At 45.8% G+C, this 23,127-nt stretch overlaps 1 long non-coding RNA gene across 1 annotated transcript; it reads left to right on the top strand.

Annotated features, from left to right (window-relative positions):
- Window positions 1-9,713: 9,713 nt before the first annotated feature.
- On the top strand, window positions 9,714-22,878 carry LOC135905321 (uncharacterized). The gene is made up of 2 exons (XR_010565382.1): window positions 9,714-9,829; window positions 22,580-22,878. It is a non-coding gene; the product is annotated as an uncharacterized lncRNA (long non-coding RNA).
- Window positions 22,879-23,127: the final 249 nt, after the last annotated feature.

The raw sequence follows: 23,127 nt of genomic DNA, 5'->3' as shown, positions 1-23,127 counted from the left end.
CGTCAGTCGCGGACGTCGTGAGAGAAGAAATCCAGTGGTCACTGGAACTTCGCGAAAGCCAGCCGAAATTGCCATAGGCACAGCCTGAAGCGATGACTTAAGTCGCCGTCGCCCGCCGTCAAAGTAACCCTCCACGCCCGCGCCAGAGTGCTTTAACGACGGAGTTCCACTATCCGCCGCTGTCGCCGCCGCCGCCGCCGCCAGCTCGCCCACCCGTCGTCCAGCAAAGGTACCCAAGAAAGACAGACGTCTGGCGCCACTGACCCTCACCTGCTTTGTTGCCACTGCGGAGAAGCGGGTCACGTCTACCGCCGATGCCCATACCTGGAGATGGGACTGCGAGGGTTCACCGTTAACACGCCGTGACCACAGCTTGGCGTACGACCTCACGATATCGCCGACGACCTCGCTGCCGCCACACAGTGGAGCCCTCGACGACCATCCCGTTCGCCATCACCAATCCGCTGCCTGTCGCTGCCGCGCCGACCATAGACTGGCCCAGCCCGGGGCTGGTCTGCGAGCCCATATCCGGAAAATTAAATGTAGCAACCGTTGAAGGTCCGGTTGCTGTTCATCGAACTAGCGAAGATCCTTCGCCGCCGACGAAGATGCCAAAAGACCATCTCGACGACATAACGAAACGCCGCCGTCCCGACGAAGTCTTTAAGCAAAGAATACACCGACGAAAGACAACCTGACGACGCCACATACTAGCCGCAAGTCAGCCGCAGGCGTGATCCGACGCCAATACCTAACTGTAACGCAAGACAAAGAACCAGCGACCTCGACGAGCTTCTCGACGGCCACGTAGTCACCGCCTTAGTGGACACAGGGGCCGATTACTCCGTAGTAAGTGGACACATCGGCGCACAGTTGAAGAAAGTTAAAACTACATGAGAAGGCCCTGAAATTCGGACCTCTGGAGGACACCTCATTACGCCAACTGGAATCTGCATGGCAAGAATTACCGTTAATTGACCGCACTTACCCTGCCACCTTCGTTATCCTCCAACAGTGTTCACGAGACGTCATTCTCGGCATGGACTTCCTGAGCCAACACGGCGCAATCATCGACATGAAGTAGAAATCGATAAAGCTGTCGGAAGATCAAGCGATACCACCGGAGAGCTCTCGTAGTCATGACGCCTAGTGTGCTCGAAGATGAAGTGAGCGTCCAGCCACGCTCCACTTTCATTATTTCCGTCGGCACCGAAACACCGCTTACGTAGAAGGCGTCATCGAAGACGATCAACGTCTACTATTCGACCGTGAAATTTGCGTCGCGAGAGGGATCGCTCGACTCCACGGAAGAAAAGCAAAAGTGATGATAACCAACTTCAGCCAAGGGTTCAAGCACATCAGCAAAGACACGACAATCGCACAGATCGAGGAAATTGTGGAAAGCGACAATGCTTTGTCCTCTCGGATTCCGGCCCATCTACCCCTACAACCATAGTTCCCGAAGCAGACTTCGACATAAATCCAAGTATTGCCTTGAGTAAGCAGCAACAGCTCAGAAGTATTCTCCGACGATACAAACGCTCCTTTTCGACATAATCGAGGAATCGACCAACACCAGTAATGGTATGCCCACACTAGCGACAAAAACGCGCGCGACACGCCGCACGCGGCAAGCGCCCGCGCGGCAGACGCGTGCGGGCAAGTCCACAGTCGCGTTTTGCGGCACGCGGCAGCGGCCCGTGGAGTCCCGCGTTGTCTCGTTCCATTCGATACTTCTCGCGACAACGCGCTCTCCGTTCTGCCCATTTCATCTTCCATCGGAAGTGTCTGTGTTTTTTTGCGCCACTGCCGGCCACGCTCAGGCATGTCGGATACGGACGAGGAGCTACTGGTGACTGTGAACACTATAATACTTGTTTGTTCTTTACTTGTGCGACGCCGACGTGCCAGACAGCGGACGATAAAGTTTTGAGTGCGGTACAGGGACACTGAGGGCCAGGCGCACACTCTGCTTCCCCACCTTCACCAATTACTCACCTGTCATGCCAAACTGCTGTCCATAATGTGCCAGCGGTTGGCGCGCAGCTCCATGTCCGACGCTCGATTTATCATAGAGGTACGCATACCCGCGAACGGTTTCCAAAAACGCCTCCATTGCGAGGCGAATTCTTCGTCGACGCCTCAGTGGCGGTGTGGTAAGGCTTAACAAAAACAGCCCCCTTGACTGGAAATGGCCTCTGAGATTTTACGGCGCGCGTGTCACTGTTCAGTCTCAGAGCCCATAGATTATGATTCTTTGCTTATGCGACAGGTGGCGCCACAACAGCGCGGCTCGTAAAGCGGCTCGCTTCTGATTGGTGGACGTTTCGCGTCTGCCGCGAAAAATGGGTCTCGCACCCATTCGCGCGTTTGCCGCGCGTTGCTGCCGCTTTTCGTGAATGTTGCCGCGCGCGACAGCACCGCTCGCCGCGCGCGTTGTGTCGCGCGCGTTTTTGTCGCTAGTGTGGACGTACCATAAGAAAGCATCCCATAATAACCGAAGAGTGCGACCCGACCCGCGGAAGACAGCTTCCATCGCAAAGTTGCCGCAGCCCATCAACATGAAAGCAGTGCGTCGGTTCCTTGGCTTTTGTGCCTAATACAGGCGCTTTGTCAAGCGCTTTTCAAGCATCGCTGAGCCTCTAACACATCTAACCAAGTGTTATGTAGAGTTCAAGTGGGAAACGTCGCACGCCGACGCATTTCAACAACACAAACGACTCCTGCAGTCGCCGCCAGTACTTGCGCACTTCGACGAGGACGCCGATACTGAAGTCCACACTGACGCCACTAGCCTAGGCCTCGGTGCCGTCCAGAGGAAAGACGGACTCGAATGGGTGATATATTATGCTAGCCTGTTGTCAAAAGCAGAAGGCAATTATTCTACGAACGAAGATGAATGCTTCACCGTCATTTGGGCTGCAGCAAAATCCGCCCTTACCTATATGGCAGGCCATTCAAAGTAGTCAGCAAGCATCACGCGTTGTGTTGGCTAGCTAACTTAAAGGACCCTTCAGGACGACTGGTGCGGTGGAGCTTCAGACTGCAAGAATATGACGTCACGGTAATCTACAAGTCCGAACGAAGACACTCTGACGCCGACTGCTTATCACGCGCCCCCATCGAGCCCTCACCGCAAGACGACGAGGACGACGACGCCTTCTTCGGAACATTAAGTGCAGAAGACTTCACGGAACAGCAACGAACAGACCCGGAGCTAAAAGGCCTCGTAGAATATTTGGAAGGGAACACCGACGCTGGCCCCAGGGCATTTAAGTGCAGATTGTCTTCGTTCACGCTACAAAACAACCTGCTCGTGAAGAAGAACTTCTCACCACTCCACGCCATCCAATTTCTTATTGTTCCGTCAGCCCTGCGTCCAGAAATACTACACGCTCTACATGACGATCCGACCGCTGGGCACCTCGGATTCTCCCAGACGCTATCGAGAATACAGGAAAGGTATTACTGGCCGCGTCTGACCACCGACGTCGCCCATCACGTGAAGAGCTGCCGAGACACCACCGACAAGGCCAGCAGGACAACAACAGCCAATTGAACCTCCTTGCCGACCATTTCAGCAGATGGGAATGGGTTTTTTGGGACCATTTCCGACGTCAACCTCCGGAAATAAGTGCATCGTCGTGGCGACGAACTATCTCATGCGCTTCGCTGAAACTACGGCTCTGTCGAAAGGTAGCGCAGCCTAAGTGGTGAAATTCTTCGTCGAGAATATCCTGCTATCCAGAAGGCTTCATCACTGACAGAGGAACGGCCTTTACAGTGGAGCTCACCCAAGCCATTCTGCAATACAGTCAGACAAGGCACAGGGGGACAACTGCCTACCAGCCATAAAGGAATGGTCTTAAGGAGCGCCTGAATAAGACCCTCGTCGACATCCTAGCCATGTACGTTGACGTCGAACACTAGACCTGGGATGCCGTCCCGCCGTACGTAACCTTCACTTACAACATGGTGGTGCAAGAAACAGCGCAGATCCCCCCGTTCAAGCTTGTTTACGGCAGGAATCCGACAACGACTCTCGACGCCATGCTGCCGCACGTAACCGACGAAGATAATCTTGATGTGGGCACCTATCTCCAGCGCGCCGGAAAAGCCCGACAGCTCGCCCGCCTGCGGATCAAAAACGAGCAGCCTACCTACAGCCGACACTACAACCTCCGACGACGCTTCATCGTGTGCCAGCCCGGCGACTGTGTTTGGGTTTGAACCGTGATACGCCGATGAGGACTGAGCGAGAAACTATTGCGACGCTATTTCGGACCCTACAAGGTCATCCGACGTATTGGCGAACTGGACTACGATGTCGTGCCATGCAGCATTTCACATTCACAGTGCCGCCGCACACGATCTGAAGTGGTCCACGTGCTGCGTCTTAAACCCTTTTATGGACGCTGACGAACTTCCTTATTTTGTTTCTTTGGCACTTTTCTTTGCAGCATTGGGACGTTGCTTTTTTAAGAGGGGGGTACTGACACGTGTACTTGTTTATCTTTATCGGGCGACCGTACTCACCACCCAACAAATGTTATCGCACAGCGCAGGACGCACCTTCATGTATTCGAAGTTTCTGGAATGTTATCGATGGTGCCATCCACTGTCTGTCACCGAAGCTTGTGTAATCTGATTGCATGCATGCGCGACGCGAATAGTGTATAACTTTATGGAAGACATGCGGGTCCCAGCGATTACTCTGGAACGTTCGACGGCTGATGTATAGAAGTAAAAATTAAAATTAAAATATGGGGTTTTACATACCAAAACCACTTTCTGATTATGAGGGACGCCGTAGTGGAGAACTCCGGAAATTTCGACCATCTGGGGTTCTTTAACCTGCACCTAAATCTAATTTCACGGGTGTTTTCGCATTTCGCCCCCATCGAAATGCGGCCGCCATGGCCGGGATAAGACCCCGCGACGTCGTGCTCAGCAGCCCAACACCATAGCCGATGCATAAAAGTAGACGCGCTTGACCCGTTGATCAGATTTTCATCGATCACCGAGTGTGTTCGCTGCTATCGTTGTTATTTGAGTGCAGCCTGCTTTTGAGGGCACAAGTTCGCCCAGTGAAACGCTAGTATCGATAATCACAGTTTTGCTGCCTTCTTAACCGTCACTACTACGTGACATATATACAAATCTGGTGACCTAGAAAACCCGAGCACCTTTCCACCTATCTCAGTGATTTATATTGTCAATACGCTATTTAAAAAATAATTAGGTCCCGTCTTAGTCGTTTTCTTAACGAAAACGCCGTAATGTGCGCTGAACAAGATGGTTTCATTATAAATAGGTGCACAACCACAGCTGTCTTTACTCTGGCACAGAGTATGTGTTGCATTCGATGTATGCATGTGTTGTATTCGCCCCCATTACCTCGGTATGTAAAAATATTACCTGTGGGATACCCAAGGGAATCATACTAGGCCCTATACTGTTCTTCTTACAGTAAAATATCCTGCCGTCTGCTCTGTCTTGCAAAACTATAATGTATGCTGACAACGCTCCATTAATTTTTTTAGGTAAGCATTTCTTTACACTACAAGAAGAAAACATGACCGAGTTAGTGGCAATTGCCGCGCGGTTCTCTCGTAACAAATTAACATTACATGCCCAGAACGAGATATTTATTTATTTATTTATTTATTTATTTATTTATTTATTTATTTATTTATTTATATACAGGGCCCGGTGTGTGTGTGTCTGTGTGTGTGTGTGTGTGTGTGTCTGTGTGTGTGTGTGTGTGTGTGTGTGTGTGTGTGGGTGTGTGTGTGTGTGTGTGTGTGGGTGTGTGTGTGTTATATTCTCTTGTAAAGTACATATTCTTTAAATTGGTGATGTAGCAACTGAACTTGCAATCCTGCGTTCCTCGTACGCTATCTATAGCACGGTATTAATATTTTTCTACTGGAAAGGTTTGTTGATTCGTATGTATATGGTACTTTCCAAGTTTACTTTGTATGGTTGAGACTGCCTTGTTAGTCATTTCTATTACATATTTTTTCCATAACACATATAACACGACTTTGAATTTGTATAGAGATCTTGAATTGTACAGATTGCGATGTGTTCTTTAAAAATATGCAACAAATATACTACGCTGCAATGTAACCGTATCTTAGGTCTATCCTATACACTGCACCTATGCTTTAAAACCTCTGTACATAAACCCGTGTGTTAGATTGGACCGATAACTAACCATATTGGTTAGTGGTCCAAGTATTTCTGTAAATATTTTATCAGGTGTTTATTGAAAATCACCTCAGATTTCATTAGTTTTTTTTTTTTTCATATGCCATGCATTAGGGGTGTAAAATCAAAAGAGAGTGCGTGTGTGTGTGAAGTGTGGCTCGTCCGCCTTGCTGTAGAGGTGTAAATTATAGGGAGAGAGACTAAGATAGAAAAATAAAAGTTCCTCGTCACTGTTTAATTTATTAACACATATTCAGGGTTTTGCAACTTTCATAAAACAAGATATAAGAAAATAAAGATGTTAGGTATGTGGACAGAACGAAGCTTATGTTGTTTGCCGTCGCTTGGATATACTAGATCATTTTACAACGAAGCTGTTTATGGCTAGGGTTCCGTGCATTTTTGTGTTCGTCAACAAATCTGGGTGAACAAAACTATAATCATTACCAATGGCTCATGCCACTGTTCGCGCGTTCATTGTCGTCGTTTTCTTCCGCAGCGGGTTTCGTTGCCACTCACCATGTCAGTGTGTCCATGCTGCCCCTCACTCTTCTAAGGCGCTAATTAACAGTACTGGCCCACTGCCAGTAGGTGCGATAACTTAAGTCACACATTTTCTTTCCTCAATATATTGCTAAATGAAAACGCGAATGTATGCAACGAATGCATAACACGAATGATCGCGGATCTATAAAAATAAATGTGTTTGTGTATCTTACTTCCCGACGACCACCGATCAAGGTAATAAATGTGTTTGTACCTTTGTTCAAAATTCCGTGCCACCTTTTTGTCGTGTACTACACAACTTCGCTGGTCATCCACCTTCACATAGTGGAAAGGTTCATTATTTTTTGCATACCGCTTAATCACATAATTAGCCCTAATTAATCAACTTCTCACATATTATGATCAGTTGCAAAGGCTCAATGAGAAAATTGTAGAGCAACGTGTAAAAAATTGGATTGGGTTTAGCTCTGGTTAAACCTAGTCGATTAGCGATAGCTACGGACCCCCTCGCTGCACTTAGGCTTCACTTGCAGTTAGACATGTTTTTGTTGAACTTAGTGGTTTCCTAGTAGCCTAAGAAAGGAGAGACATTGATATCAACCAGTGGGTAAAACTTTATTTTTCACACCAATGAATGCGCTTCTATGATCCGTAAAGTGAATGGGCCACAGGCTACCGCCTGTAGGAGCAGTGGCCGCGCCGCGACTGCGACGAGTCGAGTTGCTGGAGGATCGCGGGCCGTGCTGCGACGTCACAGTGTGGCTACGGCTGAAAGTGCGGTGACGGCGAATAGGGGAAATCCTGGCGTAATGCAGCTACCGCTACAAAACTCCCTATATGGCTTTCTGTTACTCAAGAAGTGCTACATGAAATTATTTTGCTAGCGTGAAAGACGCCCATGAATACACGCGAAATTGCCGCGCGACTGGCCGCTCGATGCACTTTATGTGCTTTCTTGGGCTGCTTTTGCGCTCGGAAAAACACTTTTATGTTGCACGTATTGAGAAACAGAAAGCTATATCGGGAGTTTTTCATGTTGCTGTACAATTTTCACATTTACACTTTAAAGCTAATTATAATATTTGAAAAGTTGTTAAATAATTAGCGATAATTATGTAATTAGGCGGAATGCAAAAATATTCTGAGTACCTTTCAAGCGCTGGGAAACAACATTATCTTGGTTCTGTTGAGCTAAGTGGCATTTGCTCATTTTTAAATCTTGGTGCATGATAGCTGGCACACCCTGTAAAATAGCACAACTGAACGTGGTCTGCTCCGAGCCACTGTCATTTGCATTTCGAGCCTGGGAGGCAGGAAGTGTGTTGAGGGAGCAATCTGTTTAATGCCGTTAACATCATGGAACCGGAAGCTCAAAGAGGTGCGACGTACGGCTTAAGCATTTCTGTCGTATTTACCTCAAATCAGAAATGAGTTTTTTTCTATTTAGAATGTTTCAAAATTATTATATTTTCTTTATTTCTTTTTACGTGACATTTTTTTTCAATGACTACAAAATTCATTTGAATCACGTCACTGCAGGTATGCTCAGACAGACATCATTTGCTAGAAAATCCAACATATCAATTCACCTTAAATAACTGCTTATAACAATTAACTTTTTTATTAGAACTCACCAACACAAGTACTTAATGGAAGGCTTCAGTGAGTCTTGCCCAAAGCGGATTTCTACATTTCTAAACGTGGATGTACAAAAAAAAATAATGAAAAACCTCGACGGCCGCCTGTCGATGGGGGCGAAATGCGAAAACACCCGTGTGCTTAGATTTAGGTGCACGTTAAAGAACCCCAGGTGGTCGAAATTTCCGGAGTCCTCCACTACGGCGTGCCTCATAATCGCAAAGTGGTTTTGGCCCGTAGAATCCCATAATTTAATAAGAAAAACCTGGCACATTGTCACGTGGTAGTGACTGTGACGAACACAGCAGCACAACAGTAAATGGCGAAACTAATTCTTTATTGGGCGAACTTGTGCACTGAAAAGCAAGTTACACTTGAAGCACACTGATAGCGGCGTACACAATCGGCGATCGTCAAAAATATGATCAGACGATCAAGTGCGACGGCTTTACTACATCAGTCGTCAAATCTTCCAGACTAATCGCAAAGTTCTACGCTACTCGTGTCGCGAATACATGCAATCAGATTACACAATGCTCGGTAACAGATAGCAGATGGAACCATCCATAACATTCCAGAAACTTCCGATATAATGCAGGCGCGTACTGCGCTGTGCAGTAACAGTTGTTAGGACGTGAAATGTGATCGCCCGATAAAGATAAACAAGAAAACGTGTAAATATAACGTTTCGATCAATTTACCGTGCCAGGTCCGTAGCACTGCTCGCAATGCTCCGTTCGTAAGCTACAAAATTGATTGTTTTTTTTTTCACAATCATGTCTGCCAGAGCAGACAATTTTTTTTCGTAGTAAGGTAATTCGGCTAACTTTTGTGTGCCTTCTGTAGGTACTGAAAGAAAAACAAACACGCTGCGTAGAGCCTATCAGTGAACCTAAATCCGGCCAATTCTTCAGCCAGAGGATTTGATTTGTTTGTGTGTTCAATTTGTTTTGATTTTCGCGTACACATTTTAGATTACCGCGAAAGGTGGCTACCCTATTCGTTTATTTTTGCTGACGGCCTACGTCTTGCAAAGGTTCTGCGTGTCAATAAAAAAATTCTGACGCACTCAATTCGCATTCCTCTCTGCGTTATCTGACGGAGGGCCTCTTGAGCACAGGTGACTTCTTCCGTGATGAACTCAGGGCATGAAAATATTAATTATAGTTCGTACAGTCGTCGCACTTCGACTGGGCATTGAGCGAACTTCTGAAAGGACTGTTTTCTGATCATTCTTTTATACATCGTGACTGCGTCATACCCATAAATCTTTCGAACTAACAAAACAAATAGTTCTCTGACATTCACCGTTCATGTATATATAAGACGCTTGCTTTAAGTGTTTTGTTATCCGCCCATCAACTTGAGCACAGATCTCCTTTAAACAAGAACTATGAAGTGCTTCATCTTTGCTGTGCTTGTTGCACTTTTCGCCGGTGCTAATGCAGCCAACATCCAAGACCTCAAGGACGTAAGCAAAACATGGTTTTATACGGTACTCTAAATTACCTTAGTTATTTCAATATCAGCGTTGTCAATATAATAATTCCAGCTAATGCGAAGAAAATGAGATATTGCAGCACGAAGCCTAGTGCTCGGTGCCCTCTTCTGGATGTACGTAATTGTCTTTGCATTTTTTTTCTCTGACACGTTGTATTGAACCTGCCAAACGGCGCAAGTGAACCAAGAACTTTTAGTGATTTCACACTCATAACAGTAACCTAACCTCGATGAAGCGCAATTTTGATTTCCGATATTAATGCGTTGGCAATGTTATGGTACAACTTGAAACCGCGCGATGATGAGGAGAGGAATCGAAAACAAACACAGCAGGGCGATTTCGATTTTTGATTTCTCTCCTCATCTCCTTCGCGCTCCTTCAAGTTATACTGAAGATGGACCAACTCGCCCAAATCAAATAATTGCTATCCAAGTATTTCATGCAATTTCCCGGGGCTATGTACAAGTGTCCATGTTTGTTTGTATCTAACCGTTTTCCCACCTACGTGAATCACAGGGTAATTTGTGGTCGCATGGGTAGTGCATTGGGCTCATGTGCTGGGTTAACATAATTCCAACCCAACCATCGCGCCAACTTGGATCCCTCAGTATGTGACAATTTGTACAGATGTGATGCTCTTCCACCAACCTGTTTCACGCCAACATGAGTCATTGTAAAGGCATGACTAGGTAGGAAAAGCAGATCGTAGAAACTTTTTGACGCCAACTTGGAGCTGTGCGTATGTTCGTCTCGGTCTTTGCTGGTCTTCAATGAACCTCTTTGATGCCAGCTTAGGTGGCTAGGTATGCGCCGCTCTACATTGGCGAAGTACATCCTTCAAGTTTATCCGATGATGAGCGGACTCGAACCCACATAACAAAAGTTCCTCCTGGGCAGTAACCCGAAGCACTGCGCCGAAAATACCCCGCGTGCGTGTCGCTCATCAATGGACGCCTTTCACGTTAACGTTTTCGCGAGCTGCAGGTGACTGCATTGGGCACACGCCACTCTTCAACGAACGTGTCCCCAAATGGGTCACTTATTATGTGCATTGTGAGAGTGCAACAAGCGACGCAAAAATTCTCAGCGCTTGCAGACACAGGCGAGTCACGCTTTTCGTGTCGGAGGCCAGGCGTGCACTCGTCGGCCGCGCCAATAGATGGCGCAGCGTGTCCGCAAAGAAGCAGCTCGGTTGACACATGGCGCATTACTCAGTGTTCGCACGGACCAGCGCGCCGTGCATTTCGGGGGTCACGCGAAAGCTTCACGATGACGGCGCTTGATGACGCCGAGTGATCTTAGGCGAGCACGAAAGGAGATTACAACTGAAGTAAAGGCACATAAATAACTCGTTTCGTTAGTGGCAATACTTTGAGTCGCTGTATTGATTCAATGCTAACGCATAACCGTGGACAGTCATCATGAGGTGGCTTCTGCCGCAATATTTTGTATTTTGGGAGGGTCATATCCTAATGTAGCTGAAATGTTTTTACGTGATAGTGTACCTCCAATAGCTTTAAAGTTTCCTTGCTATGTCTGTGCCTTAGCTGCAAAAGCTGAACATTCGTATCTTACCAAACTCACTGCCAGCGCAGTAAAAGCCTGGAAACATGGGCTGCTGTAGTTGCCCGCCCGCATTTCAGCGTTACGGCGTCAGGGTCCGTAAATGAAACCTTATTCTCAGACTCACCCTCACCACAAGGCGAAAAAAATATAAGCAGACTCAAATCAAGGTGTCATCTTCGTACTGCGAAGCACACTTGGTTTGTTAGAGCATAGTTTCTATGAGCACACAAGTGTTCGCAGTAAACAATTACTCTTCATAGGACGTGTGCACCTTTTAGGTCTATATATATATATATATATATATATATATATATATATATATATATATATATATATATATATATATATATACATACATACAGTGTGTCCCAGCTAAATTGGAACAAGATGTTGAAAAAAACCTATGCGTGCATCAGACAAGCAATAGCTTGGAAGTTGTTAGCGTTTATCTAAACTTACAGTACAATTTTTTCGCTCGTCTATTTTTCAGTAATTAGCCGAGACACCACAATTATCTTTAAATATAGCTTGAAACGTTCCGGCGGCAATAGGAAAGTTGTGGACCTTCACAAATATTGCCCAACCCAGGTACTTTCAACGAGATAGACTTAGGGTGGCCGGTTTTATTCGGAAAAAGCGAAAGCCCTTGGAGCTCAAAAAAATACCACGTGACAGCGTGCTCTGTGCGTCCGCATGCGCCGTGATTATAGCGCGGTAATTAGTGATGTGTGAAAACATCGCCACCGCTGCTCCTTCCCTTCACTTACGAGAAAGGGCTTCAACCTTTGCTCGGCTCTGATGTTACCGGCAGCGACTGGCGACGGCGCTCCGAAACAGTGCTTCGTCAGCAGCCGCTCGCGCCTGTCACCGAAGAACGCGCCGTCATCACCCGTTGATTGCGATATCAGGAGAAGAGAATTTTTTTCCACCGTTCAAGTCGATGCGAAATAAAACAAATACACACAAAACATGCATTTTACATCTGGAACCTGTGCGAGAGAGAGCATCATTTCTTACAGCGGGGGCCACTTTTGTTCCAAGCTGGGCCAGCGGCTAGATGCATGTGAGCTCAAGTGTCTGTTACTGTCGTGCCGCGCAGCCGTTTCTAAGAATGTGTTTGTTGTGCCTAAAGCATGCCGTACTATAGCGACCAGAAGGCGAGCATGATCGTAGCCTTGGGAGCGGCACGGGGTGACCCGAGGAAAGCTGACACGGTATACCGAAAATGGCAATGTGGGGAGAGACCTAGCGCGAGCACAATTATGAGGAGGTACTTGACGCTGAAAGAAACACGTAGCTTCAAGAAGACGCGGCACAAAAAGGGCACCATCAGTGAAGAAGCTGAAGGAGGCATTTTGGCTTTCATGACTGCAAACCCTCATTCCAGCGTGTGTGATGTGAGTGGTAAGGTCGGCATTTCAAAATATTCAGTGTCAATAAGAGTTCTCAGGAAGGCTGAAATGCATCCGTATCTCCTCCAACTGCATCAAAAGCTACAACAAAGCGACTTTCCTTGGGGGCTTGATTTCTCAAATTGGGTCCTTGTGAATAGTGACGAAATACTGGATATTTTTGACAGAGTGCTCTGGACAGAAGAGGCAGCCTTTTCTAGAAATTCTAAAGTCAACATCCATAATGCGCATTACTGGAGCGATACAAACCCGCATTGGGTGGCGCAAACCAGACACCAGTACCAATGGTCATTCAGTGTGTCGTGCGGTATCTGTGACGGAAGGATAATTGGCCCCATATATTTTGATCACGTGCTCACTGCTCAGCGGTATGTGAACGACATCTTGGAAGGCCCAGTCGAAGATTTTCGCTGTGATCCACCTCTTGCGTTTTTAAGGCGAACTTGGCATCAGCACGACGGTGCACAAGCTCATAGCAGCAGCCTTGACCGAGCCTGGCTTGACAAAGCCTTCAAATGCCAGTGGGTTGGGTGTCATGGACCAGTGGCATGGGCTGCAAAGTTACCGGACTTGACACCTCTTGACTTCTTGTGGGGTTATGTGACAGACCAAGTGTACCGCAAACCTACAGCTACACCAAAAGAGCAAAAGGCAGAGATTGCTGAGGCCTGCAGCGAGATACCGTCTTACGTCATCAAAAATCTGCATCGGACATGTTGAAAGGGTGCCAATACTGCATTATGGCAGAGGGCTACTTGTTTGAACACATTCTTTAGACAGACATGACAGACAACCGTTATCCATGAAAAGAGCTGTCTGTGTGAGTGAGTGAAACCACTTTATTTGGTCCACAATAGACGCGAGTAAACCCCCAAAGTAAACACAACGTCACCTGGCTAGGCCAACTCGGGGACCATTAGGTGAAAGCTGACGGTCCTCTCTCGAGCCCTCTGGACTGCCAGGATTTGAGAAGTCTTGTCCTGGGCCCTAACAAGCTTCACCATTTCCCCTTGGGGGAAAGGGGGACAGGCCGAGGCGCAGCCCCACAGGATATGTGAAACTATTTTACCACGTGGACAAGGCCCGTATGTAATATGTAATTACAAATTCTCTGCCGACAAGGAATGGACAGGAAGCTAAAAAGCTACCTTCCGTGTCAGTTTACAATTCTTCCTTTTGTGACAACCAGCGTAATTCACACAAGGTTATCAAGCTATTTATAATGCGTGTTTGCTTGTTGGGGTCTTGCTCCCAAATTCGAACTCATGAGCTTGTCATTTTTCCTCCGCATTCATTCTGCTAGCGTGCAATTATCACCATTAGTGCAATTATCGCCGCAGAAACGGTAGGTGCGCTATATTTCAACTGCCGCCAGAACCCACTGGCGTTTATCTCGGAACCAAGCACAACGCGACGCTCTGTCGTGGGTAGCGCAAAAGGCGCGAAGCGAGCGATGTTTTTTTACAAAGCACGGTTGAGGGAACGCTGTAACTGTGGCGCATATGGTCGCACACAGCGCGCTCTCACGTGGTAGATTTTAATCTCGGCTGGCTTTCGTTATTCCCGAATAAAAATGGCCGCGCTAAGTTTATCTTGTTGGAAGTGCCTGGGTTGGGCAACATTTGTGGAGCTCCACAAGTTTCCTATTGACGTCTGAACGTTTCTAGCTATATTTAAGAAGTCGAATAATTTATCTCGGCTAATAACTGAAAAAAAGGCGAGAAAGAAAATGGAACTGTAAGTTCAGGTAAACGCTAACAACATCCACGTGATTTATATTCTGAAGAACCCATAGGTTTTTTCGACATCTTGGCCCAAGTTAGCTGGGACACCCTGCATATAAGCATATCCGAATAAATCAACAAACATTGACTTTAAAGAGAACATAAGATAAAACGCTCATACTTAATAAATGAATAAAGCAGTGATAATGCAAAATGAAAGTGTAAGAAAAAACAACTTGCCGTAGTTGGGGAACTATCCCACGTCTTTACATTACGCGTGCGATGTTGTACCAATTGAGCTACCGCGGCGCCATTTTACCGTCCAATCGTTGCAGAAGTATTAAAATTGAATTGATTTATGGGGCTGTACGTGGCAAAGCCATAACCGGATTATGAGCCACGCCGTAGTGCCGGACTCCGGAATAATTTTGACACCCTGATGTTCTTTACCGTGGCCCGAAATCTAAGCGCACGTGCGTTTCCTATATCACCCCCGTCGAAATGTGGCTGCCGCGGTCGTGATCAAACCCGCGACCTCGAATATCACAAAGCTACCCCGGTGGGCACAGAAGTGTTGATTTGACGGTCGACGGCATCCGCAGTGTCACCTGGACCCTGCGGTCCGCTTTAATTATTGCGGCTTTGCTTCTGCGCGCACTTTGTAATTGGTCCGCTTGACATATTTGCTTGGCGCTTATTTTTCATAAATATCAGGAACTTACTGTACCTTGCCTCGAACTTAAGATAATCCGGTTTCTCCCCAACAGCTGTCGTATAGTAGTAGGGTTTTTTTGCCTTCTAACGTCACCTCCGTCTCCTTCTCATTTCACGCCCCCCTTGTATGAGGACTACCTATCCTACTCCTTCCTCTCTACAGTTCTCCCTGTGGACTCACAGGCTAGTAGGAAGGGAAACGCTGCAGTTTTTGCAATGCTTTTGAAGGGGGTCACGGTCACATTTAAGGCGACTAAGCAAGTGTACACATTAGACATGATTGAAAACGCCAAGTCAGCGACTAGGTATTCTGCAACACCAATCTTGAGGTATACGTCAGTTACATAGATCTTACCTAATGTACCTATAAATATGTGAAAAGAAAACGTGTGCTCTTAGTTTAATTCCGACGTAGAGGGCTCTGATAAGCTTCCTGACATACTAAGTGTCCTATAACATATTTTTTATTTGTAGCTGTATGCAAGCGATCACTCGTTTTTAATGGTAGTCTCCCTCGTAAAAGTAGACGTGCACTTTCGTGATGTCAATTTCAAAAGCATTGCCCACAGTATAGAGATGCACCACAGCTTAAAGCATTTGAAGAAGGCAACTCAAACTTTTGACGTAAGAGTGTACCCCCTAGGAGAGCAAACGGCACTGATGTCGGGGACGGAAATTTGCGACAGGCTCGTATATGGGAAACCTGTTTATATACAAAGATACACTACATATCTTCGAAAAACCTGGTATCCTGTCAATTAGGAGCATACTTTGTCAAAATCTGCCAATCATACATGACTTTACATCAGCTCCGCTTCAAGTTCTCAATTTTAACATCGGGCCTATGCGAAGGAATCAGTTGATCAATTATTGAATCGTTTTCATCACATACTTGGCCGTTGCAATTAGACGAGCAAATATTTTCCAACTCTTCGTGAAATCCAACACTACTGGAAGAATTGCATTACCTTGCAGAAGCGACTTCAAGAAGATATGCTCAGTACAGTAAAAGCTCGTTAATTCGAACCGCAAGGGGAAGCCGCTTCAGTTCGAATTAACGAAAGTTCGAACTAACGAAACTGAAGGAGAGCACTGCGATTTGGAAGCAGTAGAGCATGTCAGAAATTTGGCGTGTCAGAAAGTGATGGCGTGTGCCGCGGGCACACGCATCTTCAAGTCGAAGCTCTGGGTCTGACTGTGCCACACCACCGATGTCCACCGAAACGAACGTTAGCCGAGGCTTAACACTATCACAATGAATCGCGACGGCCGATACCTCCTAAGCTGAAAACAGACGTGCACAACCGATGAAGACTGCCGAGACAAAGACGCTGAACATGTGAAGGTGGCGAAGGCCCCGATTCGTTGGTTCTTGATTGCAAGCACAGCTGCAACGCACTTGATTCGCTGTGTTTGGGTGCTTGCCACGCCATCTCCGCACAACAATAGCAGCTGCACAAGATTTGCAAAGCCTCCGAGATTCGCAACGGACAAGAAGTTTCAGAGGTTACGTAGAACGGAGAGGTGGCAGCCGCCGCTGCCTTCTGCCTGACCCCGCGCCGGTTAGATTTTTTCCGATTTTGCCTTCTCTCGCCGTTTTCTCCATTCCGGAGGCGATGTAGCCTTGTGTGTAGGCAGTAGGCGCGTTTCTCTGGCCGTGTGCCAGGCGAGCGTAGTTCGAATTATCCGTGAGGGAACCTTCCCGCGTTCGAATTAACGGACTTTTTTATACATAGACTACTGAGGAGCTTGGCCGGACCAAATCGTACAATTCGAATTATCCATAAATTCGAATTATTGAAGTTCGAATTAACGAGCTTTCACTGTATACGTATAAGAATGCACCTTGTATAGTCAATGGGCTCCACCATTCTTGAGGTGTAAAGTGAAGACAGAAGCGCTAACATATTCTCCTTGTAATTATATCTTTCTTTTTTAGGTTGTAGTAACCTAACCTACATATAGCACACTAAACATCCGTTTGAACCAGATTGTGCGTGCTTTCCATGCCAAATGAATTTATAGCCTAGGACAATCCATCTCTGTACACATCTGTACCATACTAATTGTATATAACATTAAAATTGCTTTACTTTTTCGACCCATATTGTGCAAATCGATCTGCAGAGGCAGATCACATACAGTACCTCAAAAAACGAGCATTTTATTTAGGAAAACGAGGAACGTCCTGGTGCCCAATCAAAAAATAATGAACTTGCTAATGCCTAATTTTAGAAGACATGCCACTGCTGAATTGAACCTGAGCAGTGGTGAAGGCACGTCCACTTTGTAGAAAATCTAGGACCGGAACTATTTTCGAGATTTTCGTTTGCGCTTAAATTTTCGCAAATATAGCTTTACTATTATACTTGAAATTGTGTCAGTGTGGTTGATACGCGCGTTTGGGAAACTATCAACTAAAAGAAAAGTGCAGGCCCTTCCTGTGGATGATGCAAACAAGGCATCAGTGGCAGTTAATAAGGTTTTCTATAGCTCATTAGCGTAGCATGGACGTGTTCGCTAGCCAACATCAAACAATAAGGTATTTAGAAGTCTCAGACTCTGTCACTTTGTATTCTGTCCTCTCAAGTGTTTCCGATCCAGCTCCTACGACTCAGTCCATCTCTAGGAAAGCCCTTCTACGGAAGATCAACTCTGGCCCACATTTATGCGGCATTGTGTGCTCTATGCGCCATTGGAATTAATCGTTTGAAACAGAGGCACCAGAGGGCTGGTTGCTAGAGGATAATATCTGTGATCACAGCATCCTTCGGTTACCACGCAATCGCTTTGCACTTTTTTCAGAGCCACACTCTTTGTTGCTTAAACACCTAGACACTACATAACAAGATTGTCCGCATGGTGTACACGGGCGGGTTGTCAGCCTGGTTTAGGGCGACAGCGCTACTTCATTTTGTATCCCTTCCCTTGAAGTAGTGTGCCAGGCGTCTTGGAATGCCCAGTCTTGTTCTTATATTACGAATTTTTCTACTATTGTGGCTGCGCTGCGCTCACTGAAGCGGCACCTCGCACGGAACACTACCGTGTCAGCGGACTCTACATCTGCTCTTTAAAAGTCTCCCGTCACGATGCTCGTATCAAATTTTGTCGTAAATGGCAGTGGTTAATCACGCATTCCTGAAGCAAAGCGTACAATATCGTGTTTCATTAGATGCCTTCCAGTGTTGGTATCTCTGGAAATGAAAAAAAAGCGGATGGTATTAAAAAGAAGCGCTGTCAAGGTCTACAACATTCAGAGCACCCATCAGCGACCACATTCCAAAGAATACAGCGTTGCCACTTTCAATCGCCTTTGTTCCTACCCAACGAGCTCTGTGTACTGAAAGGCCTTAACTGATTTGAAGGTGTTCAATTTAATAGAATAAGGAAGGCATTGGCCTGTGCTCAAGAATTGGTATTCGAAATTACAGGAGCTACCTATTCATTTTGCACAGAAGGTCATTAAATTACTGACAAGGAACACTTTATCAAGGCCTACCAGGGCTTCCATGCTGGAAAGAAAACTCCAGTTACTAACCTCCAAACAGGTTCTCTTGCTGCGTACGTGCGAAATCTAATGTTACCCGAAGGGTCGAGGATAATTCGTAAAGACTTCTCACGTCCCTCTATAGAATATCTACACGATACCCAACTTGTTCCACACGCATTCAAAAGTTCGGCAGCATGTTACGCTCCTGTAACATGTTATAGCGAAAGCCTGCTCTACACGTGGTAGTGCATTAAATTATACGATTAGAGGGATCAGATTTATTGACGTAACAAGCTGCAGTGTGAACTAAACGTATGGAGCTCTAGGTGAGGCTCCTCAACGACACAAGCGAGCACCTAATGCGCTACCTAAAGGTTCTTTCTTTCTTTCTTTCTTTCTTTCTTTCTTTCTTTCTTTCTTTCTTTCTTTCTTTCTTTCTTTCTTTCTTTCTTTCCTTCTTTCTTTCTTTCTTTTTATCTATCTATCTATCTTTCTTTCTTTCCTTCTTTCTTTGTTCCGTTCTTTCTTTTGTTCTTTTTTCGTTCTTTCTTTTTAGTCATTGCATCTTTTCTAGCTTAAGGGGCTGCCAGCCATTTCTATTGATGGTATTTATTTGTTTACCTGTACTAGACGCCGCTTTTTTTGGGTATGAACCACTGCAACGAGTCACTTGAGCCTTTCGCCTTAATAATTCCTGACATGCGACCAGATGCACAGGCGGGGCTACCATTGGCCCAGACTGCCAGACTATACCGGTCTTGTAGCAAGCAACTTAACCAACCGAACAACGAACCAGCCAATAACGGTTGAAACGGTGGCGGATATCTTGTAAGTGGGGCTAGTTCATTTCTGCTAAGCAAACTACACATCACCACAGCTCGCGGGGATGCTAAAACTCACGCCATGTCGGAACAGGTTTTGTAGCAGTAAGATGTATGTTGAAACGGTGGCGCATATCTTGTAAGTGGGGTTAGTTCGTTTCTGCTAAGGAAACTACACATCACCACAGCTCGCAGGGACGCTAAAACTCACGCCATGTCGGAACAGGTTTTGTAGCAGTAAGATGTATGTTCGCAGCAGATTTATGGAAGCGATGGCAAACTATAGTATCTGGGGATATTACAGTGGGCAAGCCTTGTGAAAGCTATCAGTGGTCACTGCATCAAAATTCAGTGGAAACACTAAAAATTACCTTCCCCTCCCCCTTTATCGCAGCCCTTACTCTGGACTGCGACGAAGTTGAGGTGTCCTCAGAAGTATTTAAAAAGCCCTTCAGTGGCTTAGAAAAGCATAAAAACACTTCGACGTGCTACGGGGAGAATCTGGAAGCGTTTGGAGAACCTTCAACGTGATCTCACTGCTATAAATGTGTCCTTTAAGACGGATCACTTTGTGAAAGAAGGCTACGCCAGAGTTATTATTTTGCTCGGTGCTGGTCGTTCACTGATGTACGGTCTACTTGAAATACTGCGATGGCCGACAGAGCTAGGGTAGCCGCTTTTGCTCGTCGTGCATCTCGATGTGCGTCGTGTGCTATCGTGGAGTGCAGATATACGCGCGTGAACATTGACTCTGTAACGCTGTAAGGTTAACCTCTGATGCGCGAATTCACTTAGAAGCTGTCTGCCTAGCGCGAGCTTTCTCCGTTCCGGCCTGGTAAGTGCAAAAACAAAGTTCCCGAGAGCGTTCATGGTGGTTGCAGGCATGCCGTCCGCGGACCCAACCTTTGGCTTTGGGTCACCAGTCTATCCCATGTTTTCACGTCCAGTCATTGAAGTGGGTTACTGGTCCGAAGATATTGGAGGCTACCTTGCCGCGATGGCCTGCTGACCGCCACCGCTTCAGCTGGCAGCAAATTTTGTCAAGGCCGTACGATATGGTGAGGCCGAACCAACGCTGCTTCAATGCTGTCCAGCGGCAAAAGTCATTGTTTGATGTCGAATTCACAAAAAGTCTTAGTAGCTGCCGTACGCCATTCTTACGCCATGAAATCGCCACGCCAACAAAAGTCAGCGATAGACGACAAATTGAACAACAAAAAATTTTTCATGGCCGCCATGTCTGCGCCAATGTGCGCATTGTGTTCGAAAAATTGAGCGAGACACTATGCGGCGTCCGAAACTTAGACACCGTATTACACTGGTCATGCGGGAGAGAAGCGCGGGGTCTGGCTCGGCGCCAGTGCGATGTCCCGCTGCCACCTGAAAAACAAAGCTGTCCAGACGCCTAAGCAACCCGCACATATTGAGGTTGTAGGTATTGAAAATAGACAGCAGGCCAAGGTACAAACTGGAGCGCGTTTCATAGTTAATTGGCGAAGCTTCACTCGGTCCGCCGCAGAGCTCATGTAGCCGCTGGTTCATGCCATGCCACTTTAGATAGCGCGGTAAAACGGCAATTTTTTTATTTCATAATACCCCTAAAGGCCCCCGAAGGGGTATTACAAAGGCGGAACCGATACATGAAAAAATTCGAGCTTTGCGCGTTACGAAAAAAAAACTAAAGTACACAAAAGTTACACAAACATGTTTACAAAAAAACACAAAATTTATACAAAAGTACGATGTGTAGCAAAATACACAAGTAAAACAATATACAAAATACATTAGTCAAGTGAAACTCAGATAGAAAATACAAAACTGCCTCAGAAAACAAAGTAAGGGAATTTAATAGGCGTAATGTAAAAGAAGAAAAACGAGCTGTTGCTCGAAACTGCGTCAGTTGTCAATTTAACAAATTGATGAGACATGTATACACTTCTACAATGTGCACGCAGAATGGTAAGACAAATGATCAAAACAATATATACACTGAATATATATATATATATATATATATATATATATATATATATATATATATATATATATATATATATATATATACACTGTTGGTTTTGTGAAAGCCGGCGCAACTCTTTCGGCGCAATGGGCTCATGTTTCTCATATTTCGATGAGATGTAGCGCGATGTAACAGGATTCGCCTCTCGGCGCAGTTCGGCGACTGTCGCAGCGGTAGCTTCACTAAGCTCAGCTTCAAATAGTCATTGAAACTCTGCGAATAGATATAAAGGAAATATAGTGGCCCGAAAATGGCGCTGGAGGGCCCCTTTAAGGAAATCAAAGCTCTTCAACAAGAAAGAAAAAAAGGAAAGAAAGAAATTCAATGAATTATTATAGTTCTTTACCCCTTGAATATGAAAATCAGTTTAATAGGTCACAAGTCGCTGCAAGTCGTTCAATTTAGCAATGACGAGCAGCAATGTCTGTCGAAGACAATGCAGGTTGGTTAATATGCACATAACCTAATGATGAAAAAGTAAGTTAAGTAATATATTATACAGCTGCTTGAACATTGCAAATTCTGATGCAGATAATTTACATCCCATCCGAAAATCGAACTTAAAAGGCGGAACAGCGCTTCGTCACAGGCGCTTAAAAAAACTGCGCTCTTGCTGAAGAGAAAATTGATACAATTGCTCACGAAGCGGCCTCTTAATGAAGCACGCAAGCACTTGGAGGTCAGCATCAAAACATTCCGCAAGTGCGAATGTCTACAGCACATAGGTTAAAAGGTAATAGATGGCTTAAAGGAAGAAAATGTGGGGTAGTCTCTTATGTAGCTCCCAGTGCAAAGCATATTACAAGCCTTGGTTGCAAGGACGGCCCTCTTTGAAATGATGAGTGCCTTCTTGCAACCACGAAGCGAGTGCTGTATATTTAGCATTTATCGTAACTCCTTTAACATATTTAGCAATTTTGGCAGGAGCGGGCCTGACGTTTTTTTCCTAATGCGTGTCATTTTTCATTTGCAGGCAAGCAACATTGCGAACTGCATGTGTGGGACAGCCACGTCGAAGAAACATTGTCCAAATGCAAAAGCGACTACAGCACGTTTTTCACGGAATCGTATATGCTTTATTCAAGCGATTGCAAGCAGAAATCTGCGTAAAGCAATTAACAACGCCGTGGTGCTATATAGTGCCTGCGTCCATGTTATCCACGTGCGGCATCTTTTTTTTTCATTTCTACTGTTGATAAATTACCCTTGCAGTGTTCTTGAATAGTTTCTTAGTTACGTAAAGCCGTACAATAAATGTTTGTTCGCCTACTATCTGAACTTTATACTACGTAGTGTTTTACAACTCATTTACCTTAGTTGAAATCAGTTATATTAGGTTCATATGTCTCTATAATTGCTGTAAACTTTCTAATTGCGTGACTGAAAGCAGGTCATGCTGGAGACGACATTCTATTGACAAATCACAAACTACTGCATGGGTTGTCCGTATGTTGGTCCCTAAACCTGACACAAGATACATTGTCTCTTCATTGTTTTGCACCACTGCGCTCAGCCCACGTT

Source organism: Dermacentor albipictus, chromosome 3 (assembly GCF_038994185.2).
Source record: "Dermacentor albipictus isolate Rhodes 1998 colony chromosome 3, USDA_Dalb.pri_finalv2, whole genome shotgun sequence".
Taxonomy (NCBI): domain Eukaryota; kingdom Metazoa; phylum Arthropoda; class Arachnida; order Ixodida; family Ixodidae; genus Dermacentor; species Dermacentor albipictus.
This window is presented reverse-complemented; position numbering and strand designations above follow the sequence as displayed.